Below are 21063 nucleotides of genomic sequence, written 5' to 3' on the forward strand. Positions count from 1 at the left end.
TGTCAAGCAAACGGAAGCATGATGTTTTTTTTAACAAATCAAATAGAGCTTTTCACCCATTTGGCCAAATGGGTGGGTTTTCATAAGTTAGATGGTTAGCACGAACGCTTAATTTTGATGGTTAGCAAACAACTGAGTTAGCTTTGTTCTGCTCTTTCTGCTGATTCTGCTTTTCCCGGGATCCACTGATTGCCTTTTCTTGTTAATTTTCTTTTTCCCTTTCCTCGCACCTTTTGATTTTGTGATTTTTTAGTCATTTTTAAATTTCTTTGTTTTTGATTATTTTTGTTCCTGAGTTAAGTTTTTATTTATCGCAAGTAATATTGTCATCACAATATTAATCATTGTTATCACATATCGCAAGTTTTCCCAATATCATGCAGCCCTAGAAACTGGCTTTAGAAGATTGTGAAATTGCGAAGCTTCAATTTTTGGAATGAAGGGTTTAAATGCACGCAGATGTTTCACGTCACTTTTCAACTTGATAATAAACTAGAACAAAAGTTCATTTTAGATCTTATTGAGAAAGAAAACCTGGGACATGATTATGGTAAATCACAAGTTTAGTGTGAGGTAGTCCTTGGAAAACCATTTCAGGTGACCACCTCTTGAAGCTCATCAAGAGAATGCCAAGAGTGTGTAAAGCAGTAATCAGAGCAAAGGGTGGCTATTTTGAAGAAAAGAAATTATAAAACATGTTTTCAGTTATTTATTTTTATTTTTTTTTTTTTGGTTAAGTACATAACTCCACATGTGTTCATTCATAGTTTGATGCCTTTAATGAGAATCTCCCAATGTAAATGGTCATGAAAATAAAGACAACACACTGAATGAGTAGGTGTGTCCAAACTCTAGGCCTGTAATGTATAGAAATGTATTAGATAAATGTAACGGTGAGAAGAAGTAAAGAATTTCATGCCAACTGTATCAGCTGTTTTTTTTTTCGAGTTTTAAAAAACGGTTTCATTTTATCAAGAAAACCCACAAAAATTATGTGTGTGTGTGTGCGTGCGTGCGTGCGTGTGTGTGGTTTCATTCCACAGGACAGGAATAGAACAGATCAATAAGGTATTGCCATCCAACCACACAGTGGGAGAGAGATTGAAAGAGACTGTAGGTATGTCAAATAGGTGCTCAAGATGACATTTGATGGTGGAAAATAGTTCCTGCCAACAACTGAGCTCGCCCACTTGCATCAGTCAGAGAACAGGTTCAATCGTCAAAAGTGATTGTTGACAACAGTCTCTGTTCTGTTCATGTCTGGGGAAATAAGTCTACACATTACACTGGCACAGACGTAACCTGCTTTCAGTGAAGCAGAATTTCCGAGGTAGGAGATGAATCTGTTTCATGATGAATTATGCATCGTTTCACTTCTGTATGTACACCACCACCATGTTCATAGGCTACTCACTCTCTAGAACTGCTTTGTCCACTGTGAATTAGCGGCAACCCTTTAGAATCTCCTTTCATCTCATGCACAGACAGCTTGTATGGAAGATGTGCATGCCTTTAGCATGCAAATGAGCTAACACCCAAAAAAACAAAGCTATGACAGGTTCCAGGAATAAAACATACAACGGTCTTATGTAATCACAATTAAAGGTGACAGCATTTTGGTTCTTTGTAAATAAAATTTTACTTTAATGACAGTATCATTTAAAATAGCACAAACAAGTTCTCTGATGATATTACGATCAGAAGAAAATAATTACTTTAATGCCATTGTCCATCTGTTCATTTAACATCGGACAGAATAAAATGTGCTGTAACCTCTTACAGCTAATCAGACTGACGGGAAACTGGTCAGTAACATGACTGAGTTTAGGAAAATCCAACAATATCCCAGAAAGAGTGTGGAGGGAGAGAGGGAGGGCTTCGTCTTTCTGTGGAAGACACACGGAAGCTGTTTGGTCCATTTTAATGCTACATTAGTGGAAACATAATTCTGACGGGACAATTTTTATTGAATGGAAAATCTCAAGTTCAGGTGCAACAAACGCTGCCATATCCTGCTACAGAAGAGTCTGGATGCTAAAGAAGCTCACAAGTCCAGATATCTGATGAAAACACTAATTAATCACACTGATCACTATCAAAATTAGATGTGTTTATTTTAAAAACAGGTTTGTACTGAAATATTTAGTCAATAGTAGTATTTTATTATTAGATGGGGGTTTGCAGCTATAAGGTAAGTCATTATTATTTGTGATTACAGTAAAATAAAAAATAAAATAAAATTGAATTAAATTAGATTAAAGGGCACTGCTGCCTCATGATTGCAGGTTTGAATCCCAGAAGTGGCTTTTCGCATGGCGTTAGTTTTCTCCCCATGCACTATCTCCAGGTACTCCAGCATCCTCCAACAGACCAAAAACATGCATGTGAAGTTTACGAGTAGACTGATATATGGAGCCAATATTTACCATTTTTTTATACATCGGCTGATATTTGTCCTTAAAGCAATTTAAAGTCGGGCACAACCTCGGCCAGCCCAGTGCTGATGTAGAATTTAATTTAAATGTGTTTTTTATGTTCATAAATAACATCTGCATAAATACTCTAAATCAACTTTATTTAGGTGCCTGAATTTAACACTGAGTAGTTCACAAAGATCAGATTTAATAGTTGGTTAAGATCAGAGTTCAAAAACCAATTTAGCTTCAGAAATCTTCAGTAACCCTAAATAGTCCCTAGATGTGAGAAATGAGTGAAACATTAAGTGTAAAATAAAAGATGTGACTTTTCTAAGATGCATTCAACGATAAGTCTGTTGCTCTTGTTTTAATTCCATACTCACCCAAACCGTCCATTCCACCACAAAAAGAAAAACACATTATTGTCCCTGACAAGGGCAGTGACACCCTCAGGTTTTCTGTCCATAACTACAAACTGCATAGTGCTCACGGGAAGAAGGGAAGTGAAGACTGAGGAGAAAACCTCCTCAGTTGTCTGCTGTGCTAGTTCAGCCCACCACCAGATTGCTGTCAGGCCTAAATGACGCTTGATTGAAAGCGAAGGCGAGACCAGGACAAACAGAGACCTAATTAGCACGTTAGCAAAACAACCAACCTCTGATGGCAGTTTGATGACGACCAATAAAAGTCCATTAGATCACAGACACAATCTCACAGAGTGTCAGTCATGTGGCGGCTGAGAATAATGTGGTTGCAGTTTGCTCCGACACCTTCGTGGTGATGGGAAAAATCATCAGGGTAAAAACAAGAGAGTCTGAAAAATTCCATCAGGGCTTACCTAAGAAAAATGGCTTTAGGCTTAAATCCCAAAACACTCATGAATAATTTCAGCAAATAAGTGTAAATGTTTTTATTTCAGGTAACAATTATTTGTCTTGGATTATTACAAGTATATATTTATTACACCTGAGAAAAAGCAGCTTTACTCCGTTTTCTTCCCTTTTAATTTCATTTAAACACGGCCATTTATTGTTGACAGGAAGACGGCATCCTCTCGGGTAAACTGCTGAACTGTTGCCATAATTCATCTAAGTCTGAGCAGTTTTTCTAGATAAAAAGAAGACGTGCAAGCAGCCAACTCTGGACATTTTATTAAGAAGATGGCTGAAATTTAAAAAGATGTATGTGAAAATATCTGCTTCTTCTGCAATAGTTCGCCTTTGGTGACTGATGATGCTTTAATGGACAAACTCATATACAAATAAACCTTCTTCACTAAAACTTTCATCTTTAACCCTCCCACTGTCTTCATGGGTGACCCAGTCAGGAAAGCTGACCATTGAGCAGGATTGATGGTTTATCCCTTGAGGTCCACGTGGCAGGGGTGAGGTGGTGCTCACTCCTATCCAGCACGTTTTAGTTTTAACCCTGCTTCAACGCACCTGATTTCAATCAGCAAGTGATTAACAGGCTTCTGCAGAGCTTGATGAGCTGCTGCACAGGTGATTTAACCACTGAATCTAGTGTGTTGGAGCAGAGAAACCACTAAAACAAACTGGATAACGGCCTGGAACTGAATAGCCTTGCTTTACAGGGTTAATGAAATGTCACTCAGACCTTTATCGCCCTCCTGTGGCCAGAATACCGCATTTGCAAGTTCAGACTGGCGGCCCACCACCTGCTGGACTGGTTCCAGCACGTTTTCTGTTTGTTTCAGATCATGAACACAGCTGATTTGCTTAATTTAGTGATGAATCATTCCTGTAGAAATCCATAAAGGTGGGAGATATTTCATTAGTTAGATTAAGCTGTTAAAAAGACAAACGCACAGCAAGGGGATGGATTCCATTTTCAGTTTGACCACAGAGAATCATAAACGGACACTAGGGGGTGCTAAAAGCAAAACTGCCAAGTGTGCCTTTATTGAGGATTCAAAGGGGTTGTCAAACAAATGGGTAGACATTAGAGCAGTCACATACTTTATAAATATAAACTGTGCACAAAAACTAAGGGCATTTGTTGTTGGTTGATCATTTATTTGCGTAACAGTCCAGGCAAAAGATATTTTAGTTAGACATTTTTCCTGAAGACTTTTGGTTTGATAAAGTTTTTCCTGAAGACTTGTGGTTCGACTTTTTTCCAGAAGCTGTTTTGCCTTTTTGTCTGACGACTTTTTTTCCCAAAGCCTTTTTGACTGACACTATTTAGTCAGAAGTCTGATTGGTTTTTGAATAAAACCTGAGACCTGAGGATGTCCTAAAATGTACACCGTACACAGGTCTTTAGCCTGACTGACAACACGTGCACAGCTTGGTCTTGCTTTATGTACCACAATGACATACACAGGTGGAGGATATTCTTAAGGGAACGAAAAAATTGAGGTAATTTATAAAATGTTAGTTAATGAACATGTTTAATTTATTAGTTACAAACAGAATAGATGTCGTGTGTGAGCATTTCGTTTTTATCAGCTGTTTGTTTTATTTTGAACATAGTTTAACAAAAGTCATTGAAAGTTGATCTTCTAAATATAGCTTGACAATGTAATCTTATTGACCAAAATTAATATAACAAAAATCATGTTGTATACCTGCAGTTTAGTTTTACTCCATATATTTTTATATGCCCTCTACCAGGAATTAGCATACAGAATAATTGATAGAGGCTGCCACATGACTGCAATCAATGTGGGTGGCATGAGAGTGACATAAGTAGGAAAGTTTGTTATGCTTCAACAATGTGGCACATGTCAATTTTAAGAAATTTACAGTATTTTCCGGACTATAAGCCGCTACTTTTCCCCACGCTTTGAACCATGCGGCTTATAATGAGGTGCAGCTTTAGTCAACCAGAAAGGATGGATGCTAGAAAGTCTAATGAAGGAATGGAGTGCTACGGAAAGCTCCCAGGAGGATTTTTTTCACAGTAAAATGGCGCTGCTTGTTTTCCCAGCTTCACCCCGGGATGATGACAGCAGCACAGACAGTGACATTGACATCACCACAGAAAAGGTATGTGACAAAGCTCTTCTGAAGATGTTCAACTCCGACACTGAAGAAGATGATGATTTCAGTGGTTTCAGTGTGCAGGAGGACGATGAATAAACTAATCAATAACTTTTCTGTTTTGTTTGATACTGATCAGTTCATTTACGTTCAGTTAAACTACGTTTTCAATTCAGTATATCTGCGGCTTTTAGCCCGGTGCGGCTTATATTGAGGTGCGCTCTATAGTCCAGAAATTACGGTAAATAACAACTGTTTTGAGATCATCCCATCAAAGATTTGTTTTATTAAATGTTAGAAACCCCTCCTTCACAAGACAGTAACAACAGATTTCTAACAAGAAAAAAGATTAATCAACACTTAGAGAACTTTGTTCAAAGAGGACCACACACACACACACACAGACACACTCACTGCACTGTGGTAACAAGATAATTTGCTCTACTACAAAGCCTAGTTACTGCCAGTTGTTTTTGTTTTTTAATGTTTTGGATCGTGGGGGATGGGCAGCAGCTGTTAGTCGGGTCCAGCTGTCAACAACGGCTGCCGGAGATCGACGGGGAGGAGTTCATTTTTAACAAACCTGTGCATGCATGGTCCCAAAGGGGATCCTCTTGAAAGAGTTCCCTCATAAACCCGGTTGATAACTGGATGCCTCTCTTTACTTTGGATTCTGAAGCTTACTGGCAACTGCCTGAACTCATTAATTCTGCTAAATGTTACAAGGAAGACAAACCATGTCTGACTTGGCAGACTGAGATTCGTCAGGAAACACTTGCACAGTCTGTAAATGACTAGGATGGTCATGAGGAATTTTCTGGTCTCAGCTCAACACGACCATTAACCAGGAGATGCCCATGAGCTCCTGCGGGTTTGTTGCACTCTGTCACAGATTCAGGTGGAGTTGGGTCAAGGGTTGAATGCACTGTGATTAATAAGCCCAAGGGGTTTTTAGTAGGGGTGCTCCGATTGATCGGCCACAGATAATTATCGGCCGATTTTCCTGCAAAAGTGTGTGATCTGTGATTGCCGATCACTGCCTTTCATTTCCGATCTGGCACTGGCGCTTACTCTTCCCGGCCGGTAGTTCACCCTTCCGCTTCTCCCTGCTTAGTGCGCATGCACGTGACGGCAAACCCGCAAAGACAAACATGTCTGCCGTGTGGAACTTCTTTACGGTGTGCGAGAGTGATATTAAGTTTGCGTCTTGCAACACTTGCAACGAAAACATACCCCGCGGAGAAAGCACTTCAAAAAAATTCAACACAACGAATTTGATCCGACATTTAAAGACTAAACACTTGGCGGAGCATGGTGAGTTTTTGAGGCTCACCGCAGACAATGAAAAGAAGCCTGCTAATGCAGCCACAGTCAGACGGCAGCTAACGCAGCCGACGCTTGGAAACACTCGCCCATATGAGCGTGACAGTCAAAAAGCTAAGCAAATTACCCGTAAAATCATCGAGTTTATTGGACTAGACGACCAGCCTTTTTCAGTTGTGGAAGATGCCGGATTCCGCCGACTACTAACCCACTTGGAACCTCGCTACATGCTACCGGGACGTAAATATTTCGCCAACGTAGCCCTTCCAGAGCTCCACCAGACAGTGTATTCTTTCATCGAGGGACTCCTTAAAGAAAGCGTCTCATCCTCTGTGAGTTTCACAAGTGACATTTGGAGCTCAGATGTCAGTCCTGTGTCAGTGCTGAGCTTAACAGCTCACTGGATGTATCTGAATGTATCCTTGGCTACTTAATTTGATTCAGGCGGTGATGTGAGATATTGACTTTTTTTGCACTATTTGTAGCCTAAAGAGAGCCTTAAAGTTTTCAATTTCTTATAAATTGTTACTGATATTACATAATTTGAAGTGAAGTAAAACCATGTTTTTTCTGAATAAATATGTAACACATGCATTAGAACTCACCATAGCTAAATGAACAATTTACAGCCAATCTATGTAATTGGTATCGGTAATCGGCTGATCGGCCATGATCGGCCTCTTGGCTGATCGGTATCGGTGATCGGCAGATTAAAACCTGATCGGAGCATCCCTAGTTTTTAGTTATGGAGGAAAATAATATCCAAATATTACTTAAAAATGAACACAGAGATGCACATCTTCTCAGAAGCAGTTTCTCTGAAGTTAAATGAGCTAAACTAAAAACATGTCAGGATTACTTTTAGTACAGCTCAGAAAAGACTACATAATGTTTGGTTTACTAGCTGCTTGGTGTGCATTACATCTGAAATCAGATTGATTTCTGGTTGATTTATTTGTGGAAGTCACTGTAGAGATCATAGTGGATTTTGGCAAAACTAGGATTACATAAGGTGATTGTTAGCAATTCACCCATCCATTGTCCTCTGCTTATCTGGGGTCCGGTTACGGGGAGCCTAAGCAGAGAGGCCCAGATTTCCCTCTCCCAAGCCTCTGGGGCCAGCTCTTCCAAGGGAATCCTAAGGTCTTCCCTGGCAAGCTGAGAAACATAGTCCCACCAGCCTGGGTCTTCCTTTAGTTCTCCTCCTAGATTTTTGTGGCTGGAAAAACTCACTATAGAGGCATCCAGGAGGCATCCTAAACAGATGCCTGAGCCGCCTCAACTGGCTCCTCTTGATGTGGAGGAGCAGCGCGTCTGCTCTGTGCCCCTCCCGGATAAGCTCTAAGGGAGAGTCCAGACACTGTGCGGTGAAAACTCTTTTTGGCCGCTTATATCTGCGATCTCATTCTTTTTGTCACTACCAATACACACATACATGTGGACAAACAACAGAGGACAGTCATTGTTGTTGATGTGGCAATACCAAGTAAAGGCAACATGGTGAGTTGCAACAGGAAAAAGGAACATAAGAAACCAGAGAAGTACCAGGGCCTCAAAGAAGAAGGTGAGAAAGCCTGGAAAGTGAAGACATCCGTGGTGCCCGTGGTCATCGGGGCACTCGGGCAGCAACCTCCAAACTGGAGGAGTGGCTAAAGCAGATCCCAGGATAAACATCAGACACCTCAGTCCAGAAAAGTTACTTTCCATATTATAGTGAATAATGTGTTTGTTATGATATAATCAAATGTGCAAAAAAATGGTTCATGGCTAAAAAAGCATTAGGCATGAACTCTGCTGCGTGAATGAAGTCATGTCAGGTCAACAGGTGGTCCTTTATTGTGGACCAAGTGCAGATTTGCATTCAGACCATCAACATGTGTAATGATGGACGATGCACCTTTGCCCGTTTTCATTGATGTAAAGTGAAGCTAAAACTTCAGGTGCTGCCATGTTGTATTTTTAGAACCAGCCTCTACACCCAGGATGAAGGGCTGCAAGTCTTGCCTACGCGCTGGTATGCAACCATGAAGTTTATAAGCATCAAATTACTAATTACAGCTAAACGTTTGTACATTTAAGTGCATATATTTATTATTTGAACAAGCAGCAGCAAGATAAGAACAGAGGTTTTATTCTTTTTTTTTTAATCAGAGGGGGTAAGGCCTTAAAACATCTACTGCAAGCCACTAGAGGGAGCATGTCTGAATAGCAAACGCAAAAGTTGGCATTAAAAAATATATTAATCTAACAGAAATGGTTTTGTTGACGATATATTTTCATCTTAAAAGTGTTTAGGTCCAGAGGTGTTCGGTATGTCCAGGTTAAAAACCTCGAGCCTAAAATTGTTTAAAGGAATATTTTGCTACTTTTTCATATTGTTGAATCATTTTCTTGAGCCAGTATGTGCTAAAATGACCCTTTACAGGGTTTATGAAAGTCCACCCAGCCTCTATCGCCCCCTGTGGCCAGAATATTTCACTTGCAACTTCAGACTGGAAGGCTGCTCTGTGGGACTCATAAAAAAAAATGAGCAAGTGCTGCAGTCTGGTTCCAGCACATTTCCTGCATGTTTTAGATCATGAACACAGCTGATTTGTTTAATTTAGTGATAAATCACTCCTGTAGACACAAATGAAGGCTGGGGAGACATTTCAGCTGTTAGGTTTTGCTTTTGGTTCTACAAACATTAGGTGGTGCTAAAAGCAAGCCAAAACTTCCTAGTCTCCCTTTAATGAGAAGCAAGACAATTAGGTTCTTCTGCCTGAGGGTGCTGTTCACCCAGGATCCCTCCTGCTGTGCTGGGCCGGATTTAGTCGTGCAGCCACAATAAAACTAGCCCTAAGAAGCTTCACACTTAACTAGAAACATTATTAGCCAACATGCGTGACTAAAGCAGGAATAGAAGGACCAGGAACTCAGGCCAGGTCTTTATGGGTCACACGTCTGTTCTAATTTACGGTCGTACTCCAATAAGGTCTCTCCAAGTGTTTTACATTTAATGGGACACAAAATCCATCTGAGCACCAAAGAAGGTTTTTACATAGTTTATTATTTAATAATAATTGATTTAAAGTGACTAATTTGGAAATAAAAGTAATATTTCGAATTTAACTCGACCTATATGACACACAGCAGTTGTGCCAGTAAAATTATTTTAACAGAGAAATCTGATGCTGTCATGCTTTTATTTATACTTCTTTACAAACAACTGATTAATAAGTTTATTGTAATCAAATGGCAAACGTCCGTTTTTGCATTAGTAACTCGTACACTAGTGTTCTCCTAAGAATACTTGATATTTAAGAGCTCAAACTTCTAACCCCTTCACCTTGAACACATCCCTGTGGCGTGAAAGGGAAAAGGATGAAACTAGATCCATCTTTAATCTTACTCGATCATCAGAATCTGTTTTTTTTTGTTCAAAATGAAAGTAGCAATTGAAGCTTCCAGCATTTTAGTATTCCTTGAACATTCCAACTGAAAAAAATTAACTCCAGGTCTCCTCTTCTTCGATGGTCTCTCTGGATTCAAATCCTCCCCGACCACAAAGATGACTTATAAAATGAAAAGACAAGAACGAGGCAACGAGAACAGCTCCCCCACAGTTCAAACAGGATTTATCATGCCACCTAAATTGGTTTTCGTCACAACTGGCTGTCAGAGTTTGTGGGTTTGAGTGCGTCAGATTTAACACAGCTCCCTTTTCAGTGGCTGTGGGCTGCAGCTTGCCACCCACACACCCTGCTGGGGAACAACCATCTCCTTCACAGCCCTTTCAGCAGATCGACAACACGCTTCGTCTCAAAATCATTTCCTCCAGAGTTGAGCGGGGATTTATGGCCTGCAGCATCTGATTGGTCAATACATGAAGAGGACTATTAAAGAAAATACAGAAATGCAGTCGCTTGACTGGAACAATAACCTGAGGGACAGCGAGGTAACTAAAGCTTCTCCGAGAAGAGAGGTGTGGCATGTACACTGGAAACCAATACTTGATGTGCCTGGAGACAATGTCATATTTCTGCTTCCCTGCACCACTGACCAACACAGGAGCCCCCCACTGCAGGTCATCACAAACTGACAGATCTGCACTGCAAGCAAAAGGACCAAGGCGGCTTTTCTCAGGCCGATGAGAATTATGAACACAGGATGTGAGCATCTGAACAGACGTCAAAAGGCCTCATTTATTTGTGAAGCTGTTTAACAGGATAAAATATTTCTCTGCCTGAAATTCTTTGATGCAGCAAATGGAGAAGGAGAACTTTTAAACCTAATTAACTCCTCAGACAAAGGAATTTTTCACTCACCATCTAAAATGTGACTAATGCAGACCTTTGCACCACTTTATGGCTTGGTTTTAATTTATGCCACCTCCTAAACAGCAGTCGCACACTGCGTCTCCTTTGTGTAGCGCCAGCTTTATGACCGGGGGAATCTCAGTGCAAGAAAAGAGCCAGTGTCATGCGGTCACAAGGCATTTTACTCAGACAAAAAGATTGTGTCAGCACTTTCTGCCAGGGAGCGAGAGGCCAGCGTTCTGAGCTGTTGGCCTCTTTTGCAAAAGAGAGCCAGGGTTTAATGGGGCTACTCTTCCACTCCATTAGCCAGCTAGCATTTTACAGGCCACAGATGTGTACATGTGAGCCAGCGAGTGTCACTCTGCATACCTCGCTGCATTCTGGGAGCCACAATCCCAGTAACAGCTGACAAAAGCTGCTCGTCTGCAGCTCCACGCTTTACAAACTAAACCCATTATCATGCACATGGGGGAAGCAACATTTAACCCTCAGGTTACAGAAGTTGATAACTGATTTAGTTTTTTACCTCTCTCAAAATTTGCTCTCGATATTATCTTTCATCAGACTATGGCTACGTCTGAACACGTCTCTTTGACTCTGGATCAATTTCAGACCCAACCATTGTACGGCTGGCTAGCCACGCAGTAATTGAAATGGCCCCAAGCTAACGCATCTACAACAGTTGCAATGCTTCTTAAAATATAATACCCGTTTTGACTGACAGCTTCATTAGATGACAGCCTTTCCACCACACATAGTGTTAAATACCCAATGAAACCAGGAATAAGCATCCCAAAACTAGTCCTTAGTTTTAAATTAACACTCGAGGTACATCCGGAATAGTTTTGCAGAATAAAAATAAATGTTTCAACTTTCTTCAATATATCTGGATAGTAATTAAAGATGTATTTCTGATCATCTAAGTAAGGCCAAAGCACCTACTTTTAGGCGTAATAAAGACCAAAAGAAAGGTTAAACTTAAACCAGTGGCTAATTAAGATCACCATAGCAACCATCCCCGGACACAATTGTATTAGTGGGAGTAAGAGAGGTTTGTTTGAAAATGTTATGAAAAGTTTAGACATCAGCATTTCAAACATTTTATTGTAAAATCTCCACGGCTCATGAAACTAAAACTATGGCCGCGCAAAAGCCACAAAACACAACATAATGACAGTTTAGGCATCAAGTCCACCATCTGAATGAAGTTTCTATCGTTAAGTCTAGCTGAACGTTGAGTTACACCAGTGGTTCCCAACCTGGGGTCTGTGACCCCCAAAAGGGGTCCCCACAAGATTGCAGCTGGTCCCAAAAATTCTGTCTGTGCTGAGGTTGTGATGTTACCAAGACTTTATTTGTAAAATAAAATTCCAACATCACAGCCAATAGCATAATCACGACTCTGTAAGAGGCATAGCTCTTTACGGCTGCATAATTACTTACTTTTAATTGTGTGCATGCAGGTAGGAGTTGGGGGACCCTGGCTATTCTTGGACACAGGACATGTGGTCCTCATAACAAAGGTTGGGAACCACTGATCTACACCATGACATGACACAGCACACTTCCAGACTGAACCACAGGCTCTGATTTATGGGTATTTCCCAAAGCTGTAGGAGGAGAGATGCAACAGGAATAAGTTGTGAGTGAAACGACAGATTACAGCAATTAAACAGGAAAACAGGTGGAAGTTTAGCATACTTATCTGTGTATTCTGCATGATGTAACTTGTGTGCTTTAAAAACAGAGCATCAACTATTTGTTCACTGTAGGGCTGTAGCGAAGCCTCGACGAAGTCGACGGCTCGATTCTAAAAATTTGTCGACGTCAGATCCGGAAGTCGACGCACCGCGCCCACTTGTTGCATCCCCAGGAGTTTGTAAATAGAGGAGGAATCTGCCTGTTTTTCCTCTAGTTCGCCCTCTTCTCCGCCTTCACTAACATCTCCGCCAAATACCGAAGACCCGGAACAACGTCCGTCCACTACTAGATTATTTTCCTGTTTTGCCCGCCTTCGTCTCCCGTCAACGGACAACAACTTCCGGGGTCAGATGCGCTGCTTCGTGTCTATCGCAGATGTATAAAATCACCGGGAGCGCTTCTCCCTTCATTAAGGAGCTTCTTTCAGACATGAGGAGAGCTGTTTTGGTGGTAGCAGTCTCTCCTCCGTGCTGGTCTGTTTGCTGCTGGGTGTTTTTGGTTTATTTAAACTTGGTAACTTGAACTTAATGTTGGTAAAGCTACTGTTAACATCTTCGCTAACAGCTTCTTGCGTTGGGATAAGCTGTTACGTTTTGGTTTAGAGTTCATCTTTTTTGTGGTGTAGATCTCCCTTTTATTACATTTAGAGTGTTGTGGGTTTTCGGTTTAGTGTAAAATATCACCTGAGTTTGGTTTAACCCGTAAGACCACTCGCCTCACGCACATAAGTGACCAAAACAAAGCAGCATGGAGACACTCCATCTTCTACAACCTCTCAGGCAGCAGCCTGCACTCCCAAGTTCTACACGTCACCAGAACATAACCAACCGCAACACAATAAAAGCAGTGTTATACAGAATGGAAGGCCTGTAGTGTTTATTCTCTTACAGTAAGAATTTATCTATTTTTTTGAGGAATTTATTTGAGATTTTCTGGTTTTTGTTAATTGTGCAATAGAAAAATAATCATTAGATTAATTTTCTAAATAGTCATTAGAATAGTCGACTATTCGATAAAATAATCGTCAGAATAATCGTTTTAAAAATAATCGTTTACCCCCAGCCCTAGTTCACTGACATGTTTCCTTGTTCTGTTTGTGGACTACTTACAAAACTCTAGCTTAACCAAATGTCTGTTGTTATGCGCTTGTCGCTGTGTGTGGGGATCCCAGTGTGTTGCAGCAGTTGGCGGAGCTGCATCTTATGGAGTCATCTAGACATAAGTTCAAATGGCAGGAAACAGGAGCAAGGACTCACCTTGAGAAGACAAATTCAGCTTTGAGAGCGGCGAGGCGCTACATTTCACCAGTTCCTCTCCAGCAGAGATGCACAGCAGTTCTCTACAAAGGCAACCAGGCGAAAGAAAACTTTGACTTGGAGTGAAACTGACAGAGGATTTTTACTGACATGCAGCAGAAACAGTTTGACATCCAGATCCGTCTATGGTCTGTCACTGTTTTTCCTAATAAAAAAAAAGGCAACAAACAGAAGCTGGCTATTCTAAAAACACACTCCACATCGAGGCAACAAGAACTTGTTGTCACAGGAACGACCGGGACAGCTGTTGCATTCTTCAGTGGGTGGATTAGAAATAAAGTGCTGCTTTCAGACTTGTATTGCAGAGCTTCCAAGCACTCTGACTAAATGTATCATTATGTCATTAGACGGGCAGGAGAGTGGGGGGCTCAAATATCTGAGTGGGAGACACAGCGGTCATGTGAGAAACACTGAAACGAGCTAGAAGGACTGAGATGTAAAGCTGGAATTATTCCTTCTAATAAAAAATAGCTACTTAGAGTAAATACAAAACAAAGACGACTGGCTAGTGGTAACTAATATGTCTCATATTCACTCGGTACTGTAGAAAAACACAAATAACTCCACAAGAGAAGATATTGGACGGTTCGAGGAAGTTCTTATAACAGGAATGACCCCATATTTGATAAACAGCTACTACATTTTCTCATAAGAATAAACCCAGTGAATTTCTAAAAGCGTATTTGATATGTTTTCAAGTGTCTTCTTTTCCAGTTGTGTTATTGCCAAACGTATCTCAAATACCTGTTATTGCTTAGGAACTAGCAGGATCCACTGGACTGATTTTAACATAACCATGTGTATTTTCCCTGGCGATAGGGGGTAGTACACCTAAATAATTGCAAGCAAGCGGTATTTTATTTTCGAGTACGGCCTTATACCAACGGATGGCCATTAGGGTCAAAAATCCCTTGGAGCGCAGGTTTTCAATGAGTATTTCATCAGATCGTTCAACCTCCAGTAAAATTACAATTAGACTCCTTTTCATTATTGGCAATAAGCGAAGAGTGAAATGTGTAAAACAACCACTCGTTACAAATCAGTAAATGCATTTTGTCCTCATTGGCTCCCATAGAAGGAAACACTGCATCTAATACGGCCCAGAGACTTAGACCCACTCCCATGTATTTTAGACTTGATTTTTATAGTTATTTGTTAAAAAGCTGCCAATTTTTTCAACAACTGGGAATAATTTCTTTCATTTTCAACAGCATTTCTGTGAATTTTTCCAGAAATTAAAGGTAAAAACTACACATTGTGTAAACTAAATGTGCCGGAAAAGGTTTAGTTATCCATGTTTTTATCTGTTCAGACGGATAAAACTGTTTCGGGTTAAGGAAATATGGCAGAGGGCACAGAAACCTTTTTTTGTCAGATGAGTCCAGAGGGGTCACATTGATGAGGCAGCTGCCCCCCAAAGAGATGTTGATTAAAAGAGAAAAAGGGTAAGAACTCCTTACGGTGACATTCGTCTGGTTTACTACAAGTCAGATTTTTTTTTTTCCTGAAAGCTCTGGCACTCAACATAAAAATAATCCACAGAAATCTCATCTGATGAAGCGCTGAAATCTTAATCATGTTACGTGGTTCTCATTTGTCCACTGGGTGTTTGCAATATGTGAAAACACCAAAATGAAACTAATTATGTGTTGTACACTCTCAGTCCTCCATTAAAGTGATGAATGCGGGATATAGGCCTTTCCTCTCATCTACTTTGGGAGGACCAAGGCTATTTAAGCTTTCATGGAGTACAAATGTGTTTGTTAAGGATGAATCGTCACATGACGAGAAACCAACTGTTCCGTCCAATGTGGAAAACAGACACTGAGTGAAATTAGCCTGAATGTTCAGAACATATGGTCCTTCTGCCCTGACTGGGGTTTGTGTTTGCAGAAAGGAGATCAAATGTATTTCTTGTTGGTTGAATAGAATGGGCATTGAGTTACAAAAATACATGTGTAGATGAACAACAACGTGTAGTCACATTTTAATGCTAATGTCACAGTGTTTCTTTGATTACTTTTGAATTGTTATCAATGTTTATTTGTGAAAGAAATTTCAAAGAAGTCGTCTTCTTCAAACACATACAATGAGCTATTTATAGATCCATCTTTACAGCAATTTCCTGGGATGTCAAAAGTTAGAAAAAGTTTATTATGTTATTTTCCCCTTTCCGTTTTATGCAGGCATTCTCATTTCAGTGCATTGTTACAGAACATTAAGCACATTTTCACACCTGTAGTTCAGTTACTCTGTTTAAATCAGCTGATACAGTTTATTTATTTCACACTGGTAAGATTGACTGAGGGCGGGGCTTAGGGATGGACAATATATATTGATCAATAAACGTGGTTCAATAGAAAAAAAATTGGATAAAATCTTCAATAAAAGTTTCATTGTTCAATATGTAGAGGAGATGTTCTTACATTTAATTAGAAACCATAGAATGTGAAATATCACGAAGTATGAAATCTCACTTTAATGGATCTTTAAGAAAATTTAATTCAGAAGATCGGATCTTTTTATTGCAGGGATTAAGCAACACTTCGTATTAGGGATGGGTACCTTTGACATTTGAATCGATCCGGTACTAATTCCCGGTACCTACGAGTCGATACCGGTACTTAACGGTACCAATTTTCGATACTTTTGAGTGTTTATTATTTTAATTCTCTTTTATAATTAAATATATATTTTTCTCAATATATAACCATATTTGGTAAATATCACGATAAATAACATACAAGTTTGTATTTTAACATCGTCCTTGTAGTTTTATAAGCTGATAATTAAACTGAAGCAAACATCTTTACTGTGAACTAAATTTACTGTGTATCTTCATTCCTTTTGCCGTCCTTTTTCATTTGATTTTTCCTACTGGGAAGTTAGAATTTCCGAGGAGAAAGCGAACGCACCATTAGCTGATAACAACAGTGGCAATGGAAGCTAACATATCAAGCTAACGTTATCTTTAACAGTTTATTTAGCTGCTGGAGCAGATTAAAATGATGATGCCTCAAACTTAGATCGTTGTCACTGGTTTTACCTTCACCCAATCACCCGTCGCATTTAGTAAAGTAAAGCCAAACTTTAGAGCGCGTTCATGTTCTTCTAGTCGGAAATTCGGAGTTCCGAGGAGAAAGCGAACGCACCATTAGCGAAACGGAAGCTAACAAATCAAGGTAACGTTATCTTAAACATTTTATTTACCTACTGGAGCAGATTAAGATGAGGATGTCTCACTTAGATCGTTGTCTGTCGCTAGTTTCATCACCCAGTTACCCATCACATTTAGTGAAGTGGACCCAAGCTTTAGCGTGCGTTCTTTCTACCATGCTTGCTCTGTTTACAACAGGCTCGCAGGGACCGGCGACATAACGCTCTTGCGCATGCGCAACTGTCTTGGCAGTACCGAAACGAGGCACCGTTTGAAATGACGTGAATCGGTGTTCGGTCGGTACTATGGAATTCGGTCGGTACCTTAAAAAGTACCGAATTCGGTACTCATCCCTACTTCGTATCAACTCCAAGAAAGAGAGAGAGAGTCAGGTTTAAAAAGTTAAAAGATTTATTACTAAACAAATTAAACAAGAGTCTAACTTTAAACACTAGGTGTATGGTGTAACTAAGGTGAAATAAGACTGAGGATGGGTTATGTGTGAAATATGTTCAGAATCAGCAAATCCGGAGAAACGATTAGTTCTGATGGGAGTGAAGATGATGTTTCGCTCTAAGCTTTGGTTTGGAGATTATAACACATTGACATGCCATTCTGTCGGTCTGCGTACCCTTGGCGGAAGTCCCCATTAGATCAGGAATGTCGAGGTCAAGCTTGACCTCCTCTGGAACCGAAGCCTGTAGATATGCAGTGGTTGCAGACCAGACCAGTCTTGAGATACTTCCAGGTCACAACAGTTTTATTGGCATCTGCGAGACCCTGAAGGGTCATGATGGTTCAGCTTTTATTCTGAAGGGACCGTTGCAGCAGGTGGAACATGCAACAGATTTATTCCAGCTTGTCGTTGGTTCTTTCAGCTTCAAGAGGAAAGTTATGGATTGACCCCTCCGACAACTTCTCTAGAACGCTTTGAACTGAAGTTAAGATGACGTGGGCATAGTTTTATAATTTGGATGTTTTGATTTACGGTCGAATCAAAAAAGGACAATAAGAGGGGATGTACCAAGCACCAACAAAACCACGCCTTGCGTCAGATCTGGAAGGTTCTGATTGGATCAGAAAAAGGAAATGTGTCACGTGATCTTAGCATTAAGTGTGATCAGTCTCTAGTGGAAATATTTAAAGTTATATTACTTATTAAAAACTACTAATCATAACATTGTCATTTCACAGATTGGTTCACATTTTATTATTGGACTAACAGTTTGTTTGATTAGCTTATTAAAAATAGAGTTCTGATTTATTAAAAAGAAAGTGTTTGTCATCTTCTTCTCTTGAGTTGGAAAATAAGAAACAGTTCAGAAGCAGAGCATGAGACCTTGACCCATCCTTGTAGATTAGGTTTGTGTCAGAAACCTCTGGTTTTGTTTTGAGCAGAGCAAAACAGAGCAGGGCCTTTTAGGTCAGAAATGGACAATTCATCACGCTACACATTATAGCCTATTGGATAGCTTCAAACTAGAGTCATTACTTATACCCAACCAACCTATCAAAAACACAGACCCAAGCACACTCTGTCACTAAGCCCTCTGAGCCTGCTAGTCTTAAACATGGTTTAACCCCCTCTACCTAACCTGTTTTTGAATAATTTGAACTCCTCTGTGTTTTTGAGTTACAGCTGATAAATCTAGTCATCTGTCTAATAGGGCTGGGCGATATGGCCTAAAATCAATAACACGATATATTGAGGATTTCACCTCGATAATGATAAATGGACGATAACTACAGGTTTGCACAGAAACAAAAATTGTTCACTAGATGGGGCTGTCACATGTATGACGTTGAGTCACATGTTTATGTGACTCAAGGTGGTACAGCTTCTTAAAGGGACATGAACGTTACCAACCAGCACACATCTTTTCATTTTTTATTATCAAATTTATTGGCATGAGAAAAAATTTCGATAAGAGTCACAAATTTCGATAACGATCAGTTTTCGATTCATCACCCTGCCCTACTGCCTAAATATCAGTCAGGTTATGTGTATCTTATTGACAGTCCTCAGTTCAATTTAAGTGCCCTCCTGCATCCCAGAACGCAACACAAACTTGGCTATGGGAGTGCTTGGCTCAGACTGGTTGTGTTGGTCTGAGGTCAAATCCCCGCTCTAGAGTTCATTTGGAATTGTACAGAGTCCAGCATTTTGTAAGGGTCTTGGTTCAATTATTTTGTTATCCACTGAGATTACAGTCTTCTCAAATGTACAAACAAACCGCACCAAAGGGGGACATGGACCAGAGGTTGGTTTAGATTAAACTAAACTCTGCAGGTGTGACAACACTCTAAAAATCAAACTGAAAAAAACTGTGAAATTTAAACAGTGTAATAAAGAAGATGTTTTCTGGTTATCTAAAGAAAAGAAATGCAAAAGATCTTAATTCTTAGAAATAAACTAGTTCTACATTGTGGACCAACAATCTTTTAAAAGTACGTTTGGTTGTTGTTCAAAAACTGATTTAAGAACCAACATAAATCTGTGGAAAGGAACACTCATTTGATACTCTCCAAGGTTGTAATCAGTGAAGCCAGAGAAAATGTTGAGTATAATAAAATTTATAAACAAAAACAAACATCCTCAGGGGGTGAAGTCCAAACTCAAAGAACTGAGCCTACAAACAACTGTGATCAGCGAAACTTTTCAATGTCGCTTTGATAACCTGACACACGTGAGGCGACATGCGGAAGTGGCAACATGTGGCAGCGGCAAAAGCCAGCGACGAGCTCTGCTAAGGCGAATAGAGAGTCTTCCGTTGTTTTGATTGGCCGTAAGATGGAGGGAATTTTGGGTTACTACAGCAGTTTAGAGTTGAAAAAGCAGAAAGATTTGAAGTCTCGAAAGGTTTTGCTAGAGTTCATCCCATACTTCAAACAGAAACCAACTCACTGACAATTTCCCATGCCGCTGCCTTTCTGTGAAGATCTCTCTATTCTTTTGTATGAATGTTGTGAAGCTCTGGGAAATCCGAAATGGCAATTATTAATAACTTTTCCTTCATGTTTGCCTGGAGATGTGCTGAGACGCATCCTGTCCGCTATTTGGTCTGTCAACAAAACTTCCACCGATCGGTCCTTGTTCGAGCGACAGCAATGAAAAATTGAAATTTTTCTACTTTCTCGCCTGTGCCAAATTTTACATGCACGTTTCTCGTGTGTCGCTTAGTAGGAGGGAGACCTGGAGAAGCCCCAACCCCTCTCCCCAGGGAAGCAGAGGATTACCACAGGGGCCGCAACCAGCAGCTGCCAGAGCCCTGGAAGATAACAAGGGCAAGCCTCCAGGACCGCCCACAGCCACCCACCCCCGAGATGGCTGCAGCCCGGGACCCAAGGGTGACCAACCCCGGCGGGGACCTGACAGAGCCCAGGGATCAAGATCCCTCAGGCAGCCACTGGCAGCGACCGGACAGATCCCCAAAAAACTTTGCAGGCATCGTCTGGCCTACACCAGCTGATGCCACCCCACAACCCAGCTTACCCCAAAACCCTCAGTGTCTAGGTGCAGCTTAAAATTGGAAGTGGACATCGGCATACGGGGTGAGGCTGAGAGATCCCCCCCGCCAGGTCCCGTTGAGTGTGCTCACTTCCAAGGCCCTAAGTGTGCTTTTTTAAAGGAACAAGTAAAAATAAATAAATAAAAATAATAATAATAAAACTTTTTCTGGGGACTTGGTCTTTAAGTGTAAAGCAACCAAATACAAAAGACAAAATGAATCAGATTCTTACCCAGCGTAATTACTCTTTTGGCGCACCTCCTTCACAAAGAATAAAAAATCCACTGATAAATACATTTTGCCTTCCCCTAAACAAGAACGTTTTGCTGTGAATGCT

At 40.4% G+C, this 21063-nt stretch overlaps 1 protein-coding gene across 8 annotated transcripts in view; it reads right to left on the reverse strand.

Annotated features, from left to right (window-relative positions):
• tanc2b (tetratricopeptide repeat, ankyrin repeat and coiled-coil containing 2b) overlaps positions 1–21063 on the reverse strand; it is a 245556-nt gene that overhangs the window by 193537 nt on the left and 30956 nt on the right. For 6 of the 8 annotated variants that reach the window (XM_070545731.1, XM_070545732.1, XM_070545730.1 and 3 more), the window contains exon 2: positions 14001–14083. The exons of 1 other annotated variant lie outside the window; for it this stretch is intronic. The gene's annotated coding sequence lies outside the window, so the exon portion shown is untranslated. Of the gene's footprint in view, positions 1–14000; positions 14084–21063 lie in introns of those variants that run through there. One more of the 8 variants, XM_070545741.1, reaches the window with a different exon arrangement.

This window comes from Nothobranchius furzeri, chromosome 16 (assembly GCF_043380555.1).
Source record: "Nothobranchius furzeri strain GRZ-AD chromosome 16, NfurGRZ-RIMD1, whole genome shotgun sequence".
NCBI lineage: Eukaryota > Metazoa > Chordata > Actinopteri > Cyprinodontiformes > Nothobranchiidae > Nothobranchius > Nothobranchius furzeri.